The 18295-nt window shown below is 39.3% G+C and overlaps 1 protein-coding gene across 48 annotated transcripts in view; it reads left to right on the forward strand.

Moving 5' to 3' along the window:
- Nucleotides 1-18295, forward strand: part of MLIP (muscular LMNA interacting protein) — a 232125-nt gene that overhangs the window by 50215 nt on the left and 163615 nt on the right. The window lies entirely within an intron of this gene.

Consider the following 18295-nt stretch of genomic DNA (forward strand, 5'->3'; position numbering starts at 1 on the left):
GTTAGCAAACGTTCTTTCCTAACTGGAAAGTGGACAAAATAAACAAGTGACCACTGTCCCTATTATTCCATTGTGCCCAAGGCTTTATCCTGGGCATCAAGCTCCAACCTTTGAGGAATTAATGTAATTCCAGAGATGAAACATACAGATTGAATTTAAATGGCGTTGAATAAATGAGACGTTTTATGTATTAAACACTGTGCTAGTATCAGGCTAAAAAAATGAATAAGATATCATCCTTGCCCTCAGGGAGTTTACACTGGGGAGTTAGTGTAAAAAATGAATGCAAATTGCATTATAATAATATTAACAATGTAGATGTGAAAGAAGAAAGAGAAGGTATCAGTGTTAGAGGGTTAAGCAGAAAAAACTTAGCTGAGTGAGTAGATAAAGGAGGGTCAGTGTAGCAGTGCTCGTTGGGTTATAGCACAAGGATTGCCTCGGGATTTGTGACAATCCCATTACTTGCTCAAGTTGGTTGTATGTATTTTTTAAACCACTGCCTTTTAAAAATCTTTGCTTTGAAATGTACTTATTTTTGCTCTACACATTGAGAAATTTCATTTCGGGAGATTTCTGAAATCTTTTCCAGCTGACCTGATTTTACGTTAGACACCTTTGTGATCACGAGAGTAATAGCATATGGAGACATAAATCCCATCCTTGCCCATCTGAACGACAGCAGCAAATGAACCAAAGCGGAGAACAAATTACTTTCACTATTAGAACTACGTAGACTTTCTTGTAGCGTTCCTTACCTCTAATCCAAATGCTGTCCTGATGTATTCGTCCTCCCCAACAGGCTGTTCTTCCCGACTCTCTTTTTGTATTAAAGACACCCTCTTTATCCCATCCAAAATTTTCGTTTCCCCCTCTTTCCTACCCCTCACTCCCTTCTATAGTCAAGTTCTGACAAGGCTTTCTGTAAAATGCTGTGTGAATTGAATCTGTCTGTTCTCCATAGCTAATATGTTGAGATACTTTAAAGGACTTTGCAAGCCTGTCTCTCCATTCCACCTGTCACAGCCAGTCAATAGCCCTGAAAACACCTTTACAATACAGCAGGCTATTTCCTTATTTAAAAACTTTATAATTCTCCATGGTTAAGTCGAAACTGCTTTAGACTTTAAGATGATCTATGGTCTAAGCTAGTCTCCAGTTGCTCACCTTTCGGAAGCCTTTCCCGTCACCTGATTTGCATATCTTTCCCTGATAGCAGAAGCCCTTTCATTTTCTGTCCTGGGATTAAGGGGAAAGAAGAGCGAGGTGACGAATGGGAAGTACTGAGGTGGCGCTTGCGCATCCCTTCTCAGGATTCTGCTCTAAGCCTCTGTCAAGCCTGGCTTAACTTTAATATCTATTTCTCAGTTTTTTAAAGTGAACAAAAAAATAAAGGAAATTATCCGTAGTCATTGGAAAACAAGTGAAAATAAGGAAAAAGTCAAGTTTAAAATAGTCTATATATTTTTGAACAGAGATAAGGTCTTTTACCTGCTACATAGTGGGTGCTCAGTAAATGTTTGTTGAATGAATAAATGAATGTTCAGGGCAGAATTAAAATGAGTCAAATTGTGAAGGCTTTTTCTTCTTCCTCGATTCCTCAGTTCCCCTACCTTATCCCCATCACCTTGTTTCTCTTTAACCTGAGAACTCCTGATACTCTGTGTCAAAGTGTGTCCAGGTGTGTGTGGGTATGTGCACTTTTAAAAATTAGTTGGAGAAAAGATTACATTTGAAGCTTACTTATTTGTAATGTTTATAGGAAATATTTTTGCATATGATAATGATATTATGACTTTGGCATATGTACCGATGGTTTGCTAACTCTGTACATGTGATTAATTTTCCTGCCCATCATTTAGGTGTAAACGTACTGTAAATAAATATTAAGCAATTTTAAACCATTTGGCTTTATACAGTCAAATACTGTTATGGTAGGCAAATTTGCTCAAGATAGATTCACTCTAAAAAGTCTAAGCTTTTAAAAAATAGACATGATCAGATGGGTAGAGGGAGAAAGAGCTACGGCAGGGATTTGTCTGCCTTTTCTTAGTACACAGGATGAAAATCCTGTTCCAAATTTTCTTCCCCAAGGGAGACATTTGTATTTAGAGAATTTGTATTTAGAGAATTCTACACTGAACTTAATTGGTACGTCAAAGAGTTAGAATGGCCATTTATAGGTTTAAACTAAATAATTTGTTTTATCAAGAGTTTCCAATTAATGTTTCATTGGAAACAAGGTAAACCTACTTTAGAAATTGTTGCTTGTTTGGACTTCCCTTGCTTGAGTTTATAGTATTGATGAGTTCTGATTTTCCGACTACTGAAAACTCTTGGCTTCAGTTTGGAAATAAGTCAGATACATGGGGATAATTTTGACTTAAAAGAATAGAAAAATCATTTAAAAATCATAAAAATAACCAAGAAACTGTGATGGAACCCGTCTAATTTTGACTCTTCTATCCTTGTGTGCTTAGCCCCAACCAATCCCCGGGTTGAAGAATTAACAACAAGGTACACATTTATTATAGTCCAGGGCATGTGATTAAATTCATTCAATTTTGGGGAAGGGAGCATTGGAAGTTAGAAGATTTTCGGGGTATCAGCTCACCAGCTGCTGATGGCTAAAATCTAACAGCCTGGAGGTTTGTCCCCCTTCAACCAGTTCCCCAGCACAATCAATGCGCAATACGACATGGGTATTTAATTTGTCATCACAATAAGGGAGTGTCTGTGATACAAGAATCTTGAGGCAAAGTCTTTTTCAAAAGCCTCTCAAACTTTGGTAACTACAACATAAACATTTCTGCCCTTGTGTGAGTCAAGGTCAGCTTGTAGCTTTTTGGAACTATAAAGAGGAATCTGGGATGAAGGAGGAGATTCAGGAACACCAGCAACAAAGGACTTAATTTACACTAAACCAGATAATTGATAAGTTTTGAAGCATTAGGGAATTTAGCTGCATACATACACTGTACCATAATCACTTCTAAGTTCAGGTTTGGGAGAATCTGGAATTAGCAAGCAGCTGCCTACCAGGAGACCTCCCTTAATATAGTTTTTTCATGTTTCTAAGACTCACAATTTTTAAGATGAGGGAGTTAATGGCTAAAGAGAGATAGTATTAAAAGTGACTGAGTGACTCTTCATTTCGATGGTTGGTATAGAAATCCTAGTTCTGCTCAAACTAGTTGTAAAATCTTGGACAATGAATTTCTCTGTCCCTTGGTTTGCTTATCTGGAGAATATAAATGTACCCACATCATACGATTGGTGTGTGCCTGAAATGAATTGATCCATGCTAAACAGAGTAGTGCCTGATAAATACTCACTGTGTGTTTGCTATTGTTATTGGGACTAAACTATAAAGAATCATTTCTTATTATATCAAAGCTATCTGTAGTTAAAAAGAATAAAGGATAGAGTTCTCTTAATTTTTTAAGAAGATATAGATGCATATTCAAAGATAGCTACTAAATGTATAAAGGGAATCGCACCAAGGATGAATGCTAACGAACTCATTATTTCTTCCCAGGGAAAAGCAATCGCAAAAGTCTTAAACTACAGCATAAAGGCATTAGAGAAATTATAAGGAAGAATATACCAGTGAGATTTATGATTAATTCTAAGTGAGGTTACGATATGAAATTCAGGGTCCTTCAGGCAGGTCGATCTCGGACAGCCTTGGAAAGAGTTGGGTTGGATTTTGGTGGCCTCCATTCTCGTGGGTTTCCAGCTCTTCCCTCCCTGGGCTGCCCAAACCCTTCGTGGAACATGCAGTCCAGCCCACCTGACTCACCTAGTCAATAACATTTTATTCACTCCTCCTTGTCCACATTTCAAACTTTTTGTAGATTTAATAGTTTTTGCTTATTTAAATAATCGTTTCAATGGTAGCAAAATGAATTTCTGACTCTGATAAACTGTATAATCTTTTTTTAATGATTTCTTCCAGTTTTCATACTAATGGAATAATAAATAGTTGTAATCAAAAGGAATATGTAATTTTGTATTTTATTTTGTCCACTCACATCATTCTCTATATCCTTTCTATATTTATCTTAGCTATAGAATCAGTCATCAAATTTCTATAAAAATCTTGAACAATTTTCCTATTATTGACTATTTGGGTTGTTTTTATATTTTCCTCTTAGAATGCTCTTATAAATGTCTTTGCTCCATTTTTTTTTTTCATTTTCACATTATTTACTTAGGACAAATTCGAAAAGTTGGATTATCAAGTCAAAGGCATAAACATTTTTATCTATCAGCATATGCGTGTACAATAATAGCCAGGGGTCCCTCTAAAAGCAATAAGCCAATTTCTGTTTCTATCAGCATTAAATGTGTCCAATAGACTCGGCTCATAGACTCTCATTATCCCAATTCCTGAGGTTTTAGGAAATAAATAATTTGACTAACTCAAATTGATGTATGGGTGACTGAAGGACTTTTCTTTCCTCATCTTAGAAAGAAATTTTAAGCAGTATGTGTGTGTATGTGTGTATACATATGCACAACCTTCTGAATGTTTAGAGGCAAGAGAACTTTCTCTGGTATTTTGGTCACATGATAGAACAGAGTGCGAAAATTGCTTACTTAAGGAGACCAGTTTAAGCAGAGTTTATGTAGTTACTAACCGAGGGAAGGAAATAGATGTTTCTCCCAGCATTATATTGCAATTTAATGAGAAATAGATTGGTTTTGCAGGTGATTTGTTACTTCAGCAAACACTTATGGAGCTTCTCCTATGTCTGAAGCACAGAGTGAGGTGCTGTGAGAGCTACATAGATGTACAAACCACACTTGCAGCCTTCAGTGACTTTTTAGTCAAATAAGGGAGATAACACATGCCCAAAAATCAATATAATACTAATTAGAAAGTGGTGTCTCACCCCAAAAATAATGTGGGAGTTAAAAGGAGAAAGAGATTACTTTGATGACGTGATGATTTATCTTAAACGTAAATATTCCACATGGGTGACATCCAGAGGAAAAAAATGCCATTTTCATTTCCATTTTAATTATGGAAGCTTTTCTGCTTTTATCAGCACCATTGACACATGAAAATACTTGGGAAGCCTGGTGAAATTCCAACATCCTTGTAGAAAGCAAACACACATAATTGACCAAAGGCATTATTTATCGAGGCATAATCTCTTCTGGGGAAGAGGAAGGTTGAGATTAATGGGAGAACCACTCATGAATTTTAAAAATTCGTGAGTTGGCATTTGATCTTTAGCATGACACTAAGATTAATTCAGGATGTAGTATGTATTTGTAGCTGAATTAATCAAATATACTGAAATGGATAAAAAGAAGACAGAAATTGACATTGACATACTGCTTGATAGTTGTCATTACATTAAACGCCCAGCAAGTTTAATAAAATACACAGTTAGTTCAGAAATAAAACAAAGGGGAAAATCTGAATTGGCACTTCAATTCTTTTTTTTTTAGAATCGTACCTGATTAACCTTCAACAGCTTCTGCAGATTCCTTAAAGTAGCAGATTCTTTAGACGTAGACATAAAAGTTTCCTTCTTTAAAATCATTAGCTCATTCCAATTCACTTTCTAGAGTTAGATTTGATCACTTTTTCCAAGTTAAGGCTAAATTTTACTGTTCTCTTCTAAACAGGCAATCAGCATTTTGAGATTCTCTTAGGTTGAAGGGCTAATTGCCAGAAGTGAATTCAGTACTTTAATATTCATGTCACAATGTGAAAAGCTGTCCTGCAGATGCCCTATACCTTGAACACTGTAGGCAGAGATGGAGGAAATCCAGGATGCCCCCAAACCTCGAACATCTTCAGTGTGGTAATCCGGACTGGTGTAAGTGATAGGAAACAAACATTAATACACAGTTTAGGCCAAAGCAGTATTTGTTGATCACACATCCAAGCCAGGGTTGAAAATCCAGATCTCAGCTGAGTTTGGGATGCACAGGCCCCCAAGGGATATTTGAAGCTGAGTAGACCAGGTTATTCCCTGGGCTCCCATCTCCAGTTCTTTCTTCCTGTCAGCTTCTTTCTTTCCTGCCACAGACTGGGGTGGCCATGTGGCTGGAAGGAGGTCGCCTGTGGCTCCTGAATGTTATGTCTGAAAACTCTGCCATCCAAGGAGAGGATGAGTCTCAACAATCTGTTCCCCAATTTGAAAAATCCAGAGGAAAATTCGTGTTGGTCTGGCTTAGGTCAGATGTTAATGCTGAGTATGGTCTAGTGAAGCAATCAAGGGAGCACTTTCTTTCAATCTGGCTGTCTTAAACACTCTAAATGAGTTTTTAGTTTTGTTTCTCTCAGCAACTCTATGAGATGGGAAGTATCATCATTTTTATTCGATACATGATATAACTGAAGCTAAAGAGTTAGTTGACTTGCCTAGATTCACCAGCTAGTAAATCTCAGTCAGGTTTGGGATCCAGGATTTGCTTTTCAGTCTATTTTTTTCTAGATCCCCCACTGTCCTCCACTGTCTATCTCTGTGATTCACCTCCTCTGGCTCAGATGTGCGCTTCCCCATCCATTGCTAGGTGGAGGGACCATGAAGAACCATGCCAACTCTCAGAGTCGTCAAGATGGAAGTGGGCGTTGGAGGTGGAGAAACACCCTAGAGAAGAGGACAAGGTTACAGATGTCCTCTACATTCCTAACACCTCCTACAGAGATTTTGGGGTGTTTGTTACCCCAGCTCGTGTTGATTGCCCTGACTAACACAGGAACACATCTGGTAACTCACTTCACATTCAAATGTGTTCCAAGGATCCTAAGACTCCTCACTGAGTCTTCAGGTCTGCAGCCCAGAGGTCATAATTTCACCTATTTTATTTTCTCCAGCATTTTATCTACTTATTTATTTATTTATTTATTAGAGCTAGGAGGTATGTTTGTTTCTTCTCAAGATAATTTCAATATTATTCAGTGAATGTTATCTTTACTTCCCAATTTAGTGGTTTAATCTTTCTCATTGGGATGTTTACAGATAACAAATAAAACAATATATTCACATTTACACATTCAGGTTTATAATTACTTGATAATGAGAATAATGTTTCTTATTTCAAAATTAATCAAAACACTAAAGAATTTCAGAAAACATATCTTTTTTAAAAAGGCTCAAATCAGCTGTGTTTTCATTTCAAGCATAACAGACTGAACCACAAACCAAGCTTGAACTATACCTTATTTCTCTTTGGTATTGTAACGTTTCATCAAGATAATTCTTTGGAAAGTTATTGTGAAGAAATACTGGCAGAATGTGAGTGGTTGAGTTCAAACTTTTGAGTTACTCAACCATCTTTTTTTGCTATGTGTTTTTTATTTTTGTCACAATGTATCCACGATACAGTCCTCATTTTGTCCCACTTTTTTCTCCTCTCTGTTCCTTTTGGAGGTAAACCGCACTAAACGGTTGTTTTCACTCTTGAGTGCTAAGCATTAAGGGATGGACCATTCTTGCCCACTATTCATGACTGCGTTAGTGTTTTACCAAGCGTCAGCTCACCAATTTATCCTATAAGTTGGTCTCCCTGCCTCATTTATCATTTTTGTTGTTTCTCTTTCAATTTTCTCAGTTACTTAATATCATTCTGGGACTAGCTCAGCTTGATGTAATGTCAGATTTTCCATTTCTTTCTTTTCCCACCTCCTCCGCTGTTGACATCTAGATGACGGTAAATTGTTAAACTAGGTTGCTTTAAGCAGAGATTCTCTGCTAACTTTTGGTCCCAGAGACATAGTAAATACATCCAGCTAATGATTTCCAAGCTGACAGCTTATGTGAGGTACCTCTAGGGCCAAGTTGCTGCTTTTGTTTCTGGAAAAGGCAGGGCATGTCAGTTTATTACGTGCAAATTTGCTTTCTCACCTTGAGGAACCCTTTCCACAGCTATTATGGTATCCTGTGCTCTTTTGCTGTCCTGTTCAAAGAGAAAAGAAGTATAATAAATGAACTCATTATGTAAGGTAGGGATTCTTAAACTTTTTTGAGCCATGCACACTTTCGTCAGTTTGAGGAAGCTGATGGTCCCCTTCTTAGCATATAGTTTTTACGTGCATACTATAAAACGCACATACAATCAAGGAAACCATTTACATTGAAATGCAGGCATCAACATGTTTCTAAACATGGTGATATAGTAATATGTGATTCTTCATTCATTAAATAACAAGATTCGGAGATCAGTCTAATAGCTATAATTTCAAAGTAGTGATCAGTGATATTTTGCTATACCTGTAACACTTGTAATGTGATATAAAAATATCCATGATTTTTATAGGTATCAAAGTTGCAGATAGTGCTATTTCCACAGTGGTTGATTGATAACATTCATAATTGAAGGAAATGTTAAATTTTACTTAGAGATTCATGAAAATAAAGCCTACTATTTTCCCAGGATGAATCCCTTGAATTCCATCCGTTGATCTCTTGGATGGAATTAAGACGAACACTTTGGATCGAGTTAAGAACTACTGCTTCGAATTCTAGGGGAAAATCTATTACTTCTCACCTAGGTATTCGCATTTTAAACTAAGACCTTCAGGGGACGAAATGGTTTACAAAAATAACGTTTATAATGATGGACTTTCAAGCATTGTATGGTCCTCTTTTACGGGAAGGTATATACTTTGCTGTAATAGTGGTATATATTTTAACAAAGTGACAAACTTAAACATGCATGAATGCTGTCTCTATCAAAGTTGTCACTTCCATAGGCTCCAATCACATTTGCATAATATTCCTAATTCCAGAAACTTCCTGGGGAACAATTCCTCCTCGCTTTTCTTCGTAGACAGAGTCCTCATCTTTTGAGTCCATGATAAATCATTATCTTTCAATAGTAGACTTTATTTTTAGAAAGAATCACAAGCCTTGATGAGGTAACATGACATGTTCAGGATTTTAAAAAAGATTATAACTTTAAGGCGGTGAAACCAGTTTTTATTTTGTTTCATAAATTAGTTTTTAAGTTAATTCTAAGAGAGATTTCAAAAATATTTTGAGGAATGGCAGAAACATTAAATAAACATATGGATGCCCCGAGGCAACCTCTTTGTAGATAACATTCCTAAGGATATATATTTTTTGAAAACTCTGACCTCATGAGCCACGTGCTGTAATTTGGGAGCAGAGAGACCCTCCCACTGAACTTCCAACCCCGTGATTTAGGCATCTGTCCTTTCTGCTTCAGCATAAAACTAGTTCTGGTGACCTAGACTCTGCCACCTCCCAGATGGAGTGAGCCCCTCTCATGGGTGTGTCCGTTAGAAATCGTGTTCCGGAGTTTCCTAGGATTCTGCTGCTTGCAGCTTACTGTGATTTACATTGAGAAGCCACGGTGATGCATTTTGAGAAGTCTTGAGCACAGTAGAAACAAAGTGTTGTCTGAGTCTGTCATCAGAAGTGCCCTTGCTCTCCTTCCCTCTGAGAATATTTCATGTAAATGTATTGAGTGATTGATTTTATTTGTCTCTGCTTGCAAATGCCTGAGAAACAGCCCATAGATGCAAATAGATGTTTTCCAAGCTTCCTTTTTTTTTTTTTTTTTTAAAGATTTTATTTTTCCCTTTTTCTCCCCAAAGCCCCCCGGTACATAGTTGTGTATTCTTCGTTGTGGGTTCCTCTAGTTGTGGCATGTGGGACGCTGCCTCAGCGTGGTCTGACGAGCAGCGCCATGTCCGCGCCCAGGATTCGAACCGACGAAACACTGGGCCGCCTGCAGCGGAGCGCGCAAACTTAACCACTCGGCCACGGGGCCAGCCCCAAGCTTCCTTTTTTTTTTCTGCCTCTCGGCCTGCTGTTGACTTTGTCAGTTTCTGGTGGACACCAGTGGCCTTGAAATCTCTGGAGATGTTTGCTGTTCCCTCCCTCACCCTCGCCACACATCAACTGAGGCGCAATGGCAGCAGTCATCGCTCACTCCCTTCTCTTGCCAGAGGGAACTCAGTCTCTGCAGCTGCTTCTCTGCGACCTTGCCTAACTTCCCAACTCTGTCTGCCTCTTCCCCTGGGATTGGCCCAGCGGGAGGGTGGCAGGGCTGCATGAGGGGAACTTGGGTGCCTTTTTGCTGTAGCCAGTTGACCACTCCTCATACCCCTTGTCCACTCCCCATGTATCATCAGCTTTTAGCTTTCCATAGTTACTTCTGGAAGGACATTCCATTATAATACCTATTAAATTGTATTTTTAGTATAAGAGCTCTAATTTTAGGAGTTAAATTGGCTTTGTGGATTTGACTGAGAATTTTAGTATGTTTTACTATATTCTTATGGAAAAACAAGAACAAAGTATTTTGCAAGTAAACTTTTAGTTTCTGTAGATTGAGAATTGCTGTGCTAAAAGCACACATTTTAACCAATTCTTGTAAACCAGATCACTGAGTTCATGGGCCCTAGAATAGTGGTTCTGAAATTTTAGAATTTCCTCAAGATTTGTTAAAACATTGATGGCTGGGCACCACCCCCAGAGTTCCTGATTGAGCAAGTTTGGGGAGGGGCCTAAGAACTTGCATTTCTAATGAATTCCCCAGTGATGCCATACCCATGGTCCAGAAGCCACTTTGTGAACCACTGGCCCAGAGGACAGGTCACGGGTCACAGAGCTAAACTTCCTGTTAATCTTTGCCATGCTTAATATAATCTGAATCTCAAGTTTTCATGAGACTGTGAATTTTAAATTCCTCTACCTGAGATACAGCTAAATGGAAGTGCATCCAGTTTCACTTACAACTTATATTTAATTTCTTATTTTCAGACTTGCTATCAGATATTCACTCCACAATTTATGATGAAAAAATTTTATGAAACTGGCAATAAATGGGCAGGTACTCATGAATTCACATTTTTAATCTGTGCTAAACCAACCCAAGTTTACTTTTTTCTTGTCAATTTTCCTCCCAGCCATTTCTTTCGTTTTTGAGCCACATTTTCCTAGGTAAAGCTTTTCAATGGTTTTAAAAACGAAATTTCTACCGAGTTTGTTATCTTGTGAGTTTGAAGTTTTTTTTTTGAGGCACTATTGATAAATGGCTCCCAGTACGTGCCTGCTGTGATAGGTGGAAAATGTAATTGATTTTATAGTAGTGCTGAGCGCTCAGCTCTGGGAGCCCCCTGCACTTTGCAGATGTGTGAATTGAATTAGATTGGGAGAATTCTGTTGCTAATCACCACAAGCCTCCAGGCTTGGTTTGGGAGGTGAATGGGTTTGGGATTGCTGTTCTTTTCTTGAGGATAAATAAAATCGAAGCTGTAACATGTTTTTTTCTGTTGGCTCTCATGTTCTCACTTCAAAAAGCAAATACTTTTTGGCCACAGTACAGGCATCTTAGTTCAGTTGTCTTCCCTGAAAGATTAAAAGTTTTGATATCTTGGGTTTTAGGGGTTTGTACGTAAGTGAAAGTAGTCTGGGTTTAGCCTAGTTTATGCAAATTCATGGATGTGTCTCTTTGTTCCAGTGTTTACACCGGAAACTTCTGCATACTGTAAAGCATTCACATAGCTGGGGAAGCAGAGTGGCATCAAAGAATGTGGCCATCCTTGGTGACATCAGTATTGAGTTCAAAGCCCAATGGTGTCATTTGCTAGTTAGGCTACCTTGGGCAAGTGATCAGTTTCCTTGTCTGTAAAAGAACACAGAGCCTGCAGGCTGTGAGGGATTAGAAACACTGGATGGAAAACACCTGCTACATGGTAAACAGCCAATAAATGGAAGTTAGTAGTATAGACAGAAATTCTTAAATTTGCTCGTAAATCTCAAATGTTCTGACTTCTTTATTTGCAAAAGCACAGCTGCTGTATTCATTTGAGAAAAAAAATTCCTAAGTTCCTGAATAATAATCAGGGAAATGCCTATGTGCCTCTTCCTGAATTTTTATTCAAGGTGATTCATGCTTACTTGTCCTCGTTTTTGTCAACCGTGTGGAGATGGATTTGTGATTGGTTTGTTGAATTTTAATAACCAAATCAGAACTTTTATCAATTTGATCAAATTCTTTACAGCAACTTTTTTTTCTTATTAATGTTATGATAGATTACAACCTTGTGAGATTTCAGTTGTACATTATTGTTAGTCATGTTGTGGGTACACCACTTCCCCCTTTGTGCCCTTCCCCCACCCCTCCTTTTCCCTGGTAACCACCGATCAGATCTCCTTGTCAATATATTAACTTCCACCTATGAGTGGAGTCATATAGAGTTCGTCTTTCTCTGACTGGCTTATTTCGCTTAACATAATACCCTCGAGGTCCATCCACATTGTCTTTACAGCAACTTTTAAACGACAAATTGAAATGGCAAGCAATAGGATATATTGGAGTATATGAGGAAGCCATTTGGTATAAACCTAATTCGGCCTGACTTTGTTTTTTCCAAAAGGGCCTGACTGTGGCCATTGAGCATGCATTGTATATCTGCTTAGATATTTTGAGATAAAGGTGCAACTTCCCTCCCCCTCCCAACGTTGGCATCTCCTTAAAGATTAAGCATCTTTCCTTAGGCTGGGAACTGATTGCAGCACTCATCTGTGACCACCCAGCTCGAGGCAACAGACCTGCCACCCTGCTGTGTTCATCGACACAGCAGACCTATCTGCCGTTTCCATCAATGGCTGTGCCGACAGAGCAGCCTCGTCACTATTGTAAAAGGGACATTTCAATCATATGTGAAACATCCTCTTTGAGGGTATATAACCATCCTGTATACCCTCTCTTCTTTGGAGTGCTCTGTTCCTTTGTGGAAAGACTCTCCTGGGTTATAATCCTCAGATTTCAGCTCAGAATAAACTCACCCAAATTTTCATGTACAGATTGGTTATGGATTATTTTTGTCGACATAAGCATGCAATAATTATAAACAGAACTGCTATTACGAGTCTGGTAAATGTTGAAAATCCCTACCACCTTGCCTAGCATATACCATTTACTCAATAAATATTAGTGGTTATTGTTAATAAATATAATATTTAGAGATTCCATCATACATGCTTCCAGACTATAAATGTTTTAAAAAGTGTCAGTGCTATTTTTTCTTACCAGCACTTGTACGGGGTCATAGTCAGTATGCAAGTTATGACATCACTTCAGAGATAGCTCACCAAGAACTCTTTCCTCTTTTATTCCCTGTGGCCTCCTGGCCTCCCAGGTCACCAAGGCAGTCTTTCCAATGACTCTGAGTGCCCAGCACCAAAGCTGCTGCCTCACAGGTTCTTTCAATCCACAAAGCCAACCCCAGACTTGCATTTATCACTCAAGTTTCATGACACTTAAAAGAGGAGGTTTGAATACGTATATTTCACTAGTACAGAACAACTTTTTTCTTTTATGAAAAGGTAGGAAGAAGTTAACTTGGATCCCAATGAAGAATATTTTTCAATAATAGGGTGAATTATTTCACAGGCTTTTACCTGCCTGAAGCCTCCTGCTCTGGTCAGCATCAGCCTGATACACTTCCATTCTCTCTGGAGAAGCGTTTACCTGTCTGCAAGCACCTAGCCTCTCTTCCCCCGGGAGCTTGGACTCAATTGATGTGCTGAAAGGTGGCTTAGGGTGGGGAAACCTAAGGCCCCTCACTATAATCTCCATTAGCCTTCCCAAAGCCACCCCAAAGAAGCATAAATCTAACTAAAAATCAGAGGCCAACTGTGCAGTCACCTGTAATGTGGGGACAGTGTGTCCCTCTACCCAATCCAAACCAGGTTGATGTCCCCGGGCTTTGCCTAAACAGAGCAGCGTTTGGTGCCTTCGCTGCTCCCCCATCCACAACTGCAGTGGAGAGAGTTTGGACCTGCAATTTGGAAAGGCCACTTGACCATGTTTTTGGAGGAAAGTTTCTCTAGGGCACTGCAAACAGGATTTAGTTAATAGAAAAGCAACATAACACATACATTTTCTGAAATGAGGGGTACTGTAGCCAACATCTGCAAGATGGATTTTCGGCTGGAAACTGAGAGCAGCCCAATAGATTATTTCTGGGTGGCTTTCTCCAGGCTTCAAAGAATACATTTTGCATAGCCTCCTAGAGGTGCCAAGATGGAAACCTGAATGCAATTTTATCTGAAACAGCTCTGCATGGAAAATGTGCATCTCCTACATTCCCAAAATGAAAGTAATCCAAATGATCGTGGGGACTGGTTGGTATTGTTCCTAGACTTGATTTAGGCTAGTGTTTTCTGGGATTGAGGGTGGGATTTGCCAGAGGCTAAAGCTTTAATGGATTTTTAGTTTTAAAAACAGAAAAGGAGAAAGAGATCCAACTGAATTGTTAACCTCATTCTTCTTTTTTTTTTTGGTAAGGAAAATTGGCTCTGAGCTAACGTCTGTTGCCAATCTTCCTCTTTTTGCTTGAAGAAGATTGTCGCTGAGCTAACATCTGGCCAATCTTCCTCTATTTTGTATGTGGGACACCGACACAGCATGGCTTGATGAGCGGTGTGTAAGTCTTCACCCGGGATCCAAAACTGCAAACCCAGGGCTGCTGAAGTGGAGCACACAAAGTTAACCACTATGCCACTGGGCCAGCCCCATTAACCTGGTTCTTATAGCAACTGGATAACTGTTTTGAAGCACTTATATCTACCAGAAGCAAAGGACTGTGGTGAATGATCCCCTGAGAATACCTTTTGCATTAGACCAAGTGAGGAGAGGGCCCCTCTCATCAGATTCACTCTTCATGTTGCCTTGGCAAGCATTTTTATGTTGACAATGTTTTAGACTTTGTCTCTCTCCACTATGCAAAGCCTGAATTTTCAAAGCTCGCATACTATCCTGAATATATCCAAAGCAGCCCCAGAGGAGTGATCAATCCCCTCGACTATTGGTCAATGTCTATTTAGAGCAGAGGATGGCAAGTCTTTTGTATAAAGGGCTGGATGATAAATATTTTAGGCTTTGTAGGCTGTAACTACTCAAGCCTGTGGTTGTAGCAACAGACAGTATGTAAATGAATAAGTGTGGCTGTGTTCCAATGAAACTTCATTTTCCAAAATAGGTGGCAGGTCAGAACTGGTCTGTGGACCTTAGTTGCAGATTGCTGACTGAGACCATTCCTGGGGCACCCATAAAAAGTAGACTATATCAAAAACTTCAATATTCAAAATAATTATTAGGTACAATCTTACTTGAAAAACACACCAAACTAAACTTTTCCTTAAAAATTAAAAAAGACAAGGGACTTTTAAAACCACACCCTCTATGGTAGACTGTGTGTCTTATTAGCATTAGGACTAGGTAAATGCCATCCATCAATGCAACTGATGAAGAGGGTGGGACCAACAGTGGCACAAACTTAGAACACCAACTGATCCTGGCACAGCATTTATAAAGCTTGCAAGCAAATAAATGTTTTAAAAACCAGATGGATGAAGCTCAGTCAAGGGCATTTATCTTTAAAATATATGGCTCAAGACATGTTTAGACATATACGAGTGGATTATTTACACTATTATTGAAGATTATGGAGCATTTTTTCATTAATGAGAAAAGAGCTTTACATGCAGGTGAAAATTAATGCTGTTCTGTATCTGGAATTCATTTCGCTGTGGTCCAGGTTGTTCTCATTTTCACTCGGCAATTTAACAGGAAAATGGAATGATGACCTGAATATGTTAGATGTCCCCATGACCTACTGTCATTTTGGCAGAAATGTGTCCCGGCTCCATTTACAGCTCCTGACAGGCAGGGCTCCTTGTTGTATCAACATTGCTTCCCTCGAGACTGTACTCCTGAGTTTCACAGATTAGGTTAAGAGTGTTTGAAAATGGATTTGTAATCAATTCATTTTCTCCCTACAAATTTGTGCCCATAAAATGCCATATGGGTGGTAAGTAGTTCTCTAGTCCTTGTTACAGTCCTGACACAAGGCATGGAAATAGCGTTGCCACGTTTAGCAAATGAAAACACAGGAGGCTCAGTTAAATTTGAATTTCAGGTAAATGACAAATAATCCTTTTAGTATAAGTATGTTGAATGAAATATTTGGGACATACTTACACTAAAAATTATTCAACTGAAATACTGGTTGAGACATAATTATGCTACAAACTTATTTGGTGTTTATCTGCACTTCCAATTTAACTAGGTGTACTAACATACTGACGTATGTTCTAGTAAATGGAGTTTTTGCTAGATGCTATGTTTTATATTGAGTACTATCAAAATTGAAAAATGCGGGGGCTGGCCCCGTGGCCGAGTGGTTAAGTTCATGCACTCTGCTTTGGCGGCCCAGGGTTTCACTGGTTCGAATCCTGGGCGTGGACATGGCACCATTCATCAGGCCATGCTGAGGCGGCGTCCCACATGCCACAAATAGAAGGATCCACAACTAAAATATACAACTGTGTACCGGGGGCTTTGGGGAGAAAAAGGAAAAAATAAAATCTTTAAAAAAAAAATGCAAGACAGGGGCCGGCCCAGGGGTGCAGCGGTTAAGTTCGCATGTTTTGCTTCGGTGGCCCAAGGTTCACCGGTTCGGATCCCAGGTGCAGACACGGCACAGCTTGTCAGGCCATGCTGTGGTAGGCGTTCCACATACAAAGTAGAGGAAGATGGGCACAGATGTTAGCTCAGGGCCAATCTTCCTCAGCAAAAAGAGGAGGATTGGCAGCAGATGTTAGCTCAGGGCTAATCTTCCTCAAAAAAAAGAAAAAAAAAATGCAAGACAATCCTTAATGCCTTGTTGGTGAATCTGTCTTGGTGCCTTGGTGTCCTATGCCTTGTTGCTAGGTGGGTGAGATTTGGGTCAAGGTGGTAAACAGCTTTTCTAATGCAAGCATGGGCAGAATGCATTTGCTAGGGGTGGGAGGGAGGGTGTGTTTTCTTAAATTCATAATGGGCAGGAAAAGTTTCAAAGGATTGTTTGAGTTTATTCTCTGTTTTAATGAGAAATTTGTTCTTTTGTTGTTTCATTCTAAGCTCTATGGTATATTATTTGGAAATTAGAGATAAGCAAAAAAACAAAAAAAAGAAAGAAGAAGGAAAAAATAGATATTAATACTCTCCCATACTCTCATTATCCAGAGAAAACCACCGTAAACATTTGGGGGTTTACATATATGCATATGTAAAAAAGAGCAGCTAAAATGTCTGGAATATTTGAAAGCTCTTCAGCTCTGAAATGTCACTTTTACCTTTAATTTCTGAACAAGCTGAATCGATTCTCCTTCCCTCGTATTGTGGGAAGTCCAGGGCTCCCAGGGTATTTTAAAAGAGTCACCCTAAGCGTATAGCCTGTTTCCTATAGCCTCTTGCTCCCCATTCCTCCATTGGTGGATCCTCAACTGTGTCTCCAATTGTCATGTTTCCTCTTCTCTCGTGGTTTAATCTCACGTTAGAAATTGTCTCTCTCGCTGTGTTCCTCCGAGTGCCACTGACACAAACCTGTTGTATGGAGCTGCCTTTCACGGAAGGTTGGAGAGCTGGTGGAGGGGGATGGTAGCGCACAGCACAGGTGGGCGGTAATTTAATACTGAGTGCGAATAGACCCCCTGTTCTTAGAAGTTTCTCTGTCATTGGCAGCTGTGGGACTTTTTCCCTGGGCCTCTGGCTGCCTGCCCTGCTGTAATTCCTAACCCGGTGTCCCTCCCCAAGACTTCTGTTGGTCTCTCTTCTCTTCATTCTAGAGGCCTCACGTCCTCACCCTTCCATCGCCTTTCCTTCGCTCACCTTCTTTAGCAGTTAAACCTGAAAATTCCCATTACTTTCTTATGCAGAGCACCTGCCAGACTATCGTTTTTGTTTGTTTGTGGTGTTTTTTAGATTTTTTTTATTTTTTCCTTCTCCCCAAAGCCCCCTCAGTATATAGTCGTATATTCTAGTTGTGTGTGCTTCTGGTTGTGCTATGTGGGACGCCACCTCAGTGTGGCCTGACGAGCGAGCAGTGCCATGTTTGTGCCCAGGATCCCAACCGGTGAAACCCTGGGCAGCCCAAGCAGAGCACAGGAACTTAACCACTCGGCCACTGGGCCAGCCCCCAGCCTACTGTTTAACCCTCTCCCGATCCTGGCCTTTCCCCGTGCTCTTAGACTTTCTCAGGCAAAACACTTATCTTTTTTAATTTATGTTTTTTATATTTACATTTTAAATGTACATTTTTATGTATTTATATTCTGACTTTTAAAACGAAGTCAGATTAGGCCCTTTTATTAACGTTAAAATCTATCTATCATCTATCTAAATTTATACAAATCTTTATCTGAGAAAAAAAGTGTGTGTGTGCATATATATATATAAATATGTCTCAGCTACCCGAAGAACCAGAAGAAAGTTTGCAAGTACACTTTTTCTTTAGCCTGAGCCAGAT

Source organism: Equus przewalskii, chromosome 19 (assembly GCF_037783145.1).
Source record: "Equus przewalskii isolate Varuska chromosome 19, EquPr2, whole genome shotgun sequence".
In the NCBI taxonomy this organism is placed as follows: Eukaryota; Metazoa; Chordata; class Mammalia; order Perissodactyla; family Equidae; genus Equus; species Equus przewalskii.